The sequence below is a fragment of the Pygoscelis adeliae genome, unplaced genomic scaffold (assembly GCF_000699105.1).
Source record: "Pygoscelis adeliae isolate BGI_AS28 unplaced genomic scaffold, ASM69910v1 Scaffold654, whole genome shotgun sequence".
In the NCBI taxonomy this organism is placed as follows: domain Eukaryota; kingdom Metazoa; phylum Chordata; class Aves; order Sphenisciformes; family Spheniscidae; genus Pygoscelis; species Pygoscelis adeliae.
This window is the reverse complement of record NW_008824559.1, coordinates 169611-171935: the sequence shown is the minus strand read 5'-3', so window position 1 is coordinate 171935 and position 2325 is coordinate 169611.

Here is a 2325-nt window from a genome sequence, read left to right as displayed (position 1 = left end):
AGACCCCTAAACTTGTCTCAGCTGTAAAGAGCCACAGGCTCTCTCATCAGCTTTTACTGATGAAGGGACACACTCCCTTTGGCTTGATGTGTAGGGTGGGATCAAACCTGGTGGAGAAGCTCTGAGCAAATCCCCTGCAATCCTTTCAAAGCCAGTGGGAAAGCAGGCTTACTTAGGTGCTGTTCATCTGTTGGACATTCCCCTGAACTGTCTGACCCCCTCTGCTGATGGGAGAAATCCCAGCACCTGGGTGGAGAGAAGCAAGCCTTCACCATCATGTGCCACAGATCCACCCCATGTTTTTCAGAGACAAGGCTGACATTGCTTTCGGGGACAAGCCAAGAACAAAAACTGATGTATTCCAGGAAAATAAAGACATGTTCCTGGATACAAAGGAGGAAACAGATTTACAAAACTCCTTGCAGCTCCATTACATGCCAAGTCTTGTACACCTCACCACCAGAAAAAGGGGTCAGGCAGACCTCTTGCAGAGGGGCGACAGCACCACCTTGTTCTTGTCCCTCACCAGCCTGCTCACAGAACAGCTTCTGAGCCTGCAATACTGAAGGCAAGCAGGATTCTTCCTGAAAGGTTTACCAAGTGCTAGGTAGGAATCCTCTGCCAAAAAAGGGGGCTTCTCCCGTTCTCCACCCTCTGTTCTCCCACTCAGTTCTGTTACTCCAGACTCTACCAGAAATGACCATTTGCACTTGGGCCAGTCCAGCTTTGTGAAACATTTGAAAGGAAAAAAGGGTTCATTTAAACATACTGATAGCTGTTAAAGTTACTTCTTAAATCAAGTTCCCATACATTTTGTAGTTCATCTGGGAATTTCTGTTCTTGCATCTTGCAAGGAAGAGCACATCCCCTGAACAGAGGGACAGGCATTACACTTGCACACCAAGCCTCATAAATCTACACTGGCTCCCAGTGCTTCATACTTTAGGAGCTCTGTGTCCCTTTCTGCACTTTCTTTTTCCAGTCTCAGGTTGGAGATATATTTCTTGTGCTCCAGCTCAAGCCAATGGTCTCCTCACTCCTTGCAAAACAGTCCCCATGCCTGGGAACCCCAGCTATTTTGACCTGTCTCTCTTCTCTGATTCTGCCTCCTTCATCATTTCAGGCATAAAACCTGGCCTGAGTGCCCCAAGACAGGTGGCATGTGGCAGGAGGGAGGGTGTCAGGGACTGCCTGGTGTGCGCTGCCTCCCTGGAGCTCTCCTGCTGCTCTGTTTCATAGATGTCAAAGCCGGAGGCCTCTTTCCAACATCAGGTCTCCTGCGCATTGTGAGCCAGCAAATCAAATCACGTCCAGATCTTGTGTCATCTGGAGGCAGAGCGAGGGGTTTTTTTTATTCATTAAGTGTCAACTTGGGCTTTAAAAATCCCACCATGGTGGGGAACACTCACTTACCTCTCTTCTGATGGAGCACGGCTGCTGCTTCCAATGCCTGATCTCCCCTTCAACTTTCCGAACCTCCTTCCCAGGCAGCTCTTTTCACCCACCTCCTAGGAAAAAAACAAACACAAGCCACTGCCTCACAGGTGGTCAAACCTTGCTTTTCAGACCCAGGTCCAAGTTGTCCGAGGCACTAAGGCCAAAATGGGCACCGGTTCCCGTGGTGCTCCCCTTGGTGCTGTGCACGCAGCAAGGTCTCTCCTCTGCCTGCTTTCTGCTGGTTCAGATACACACAGTTCCCAGAGAGCAAAATCCTTTGGAGACAGTGCACAAGGGACACTTGCTCGTGGCTGGAGAGTGCAGCTAAAGCAAATGTTAATGCCACTTACAGGATGAAATTGGCAGGAGAACAACTGAATTTTCCGTCCAGCTCTAAAGTGCTCTCAAAGTGATCTAATTTATCACTGCGGCAGCAGCAGCAGCCATTCAAATGCTCTCCCAGCTCTCTGGCTTTGCAATCAGGTGATAAGATGACTTCATGTTAGCGGATGGGTCCAAGTTCTTTGTCTGTCTCCAGTTCTTGAGTCCTCACCAGATCTTGCGGTTGCACTTGGCCCTTTCAGCCCTCTGCTGTGCTCTGCGCTGTGGGTGGCTCTGACAGGCATAGACTTTGGGCTTCATGGTTCAAACCACCACGCCTGCTTAGAGGAGACTTCTGTCTGCCCGGGGTGTGTGGCTGTGGGTTTGGTCTTCAAAGAGCTAACAGCACTGGTAGGTTGTGGTGGGCTGTGCTTCTTTTCCTGTGCCCTGGTGAGAGAGGAGCAGAGAGAAGTAAGGGATCTGCCTCTTTCCTTGAAGCAATAAAGGTTCATATGTAGAGTCCCTGTCTCAGTCCCTGAGAGCAGACAAATCTCATACTAGGAGAGA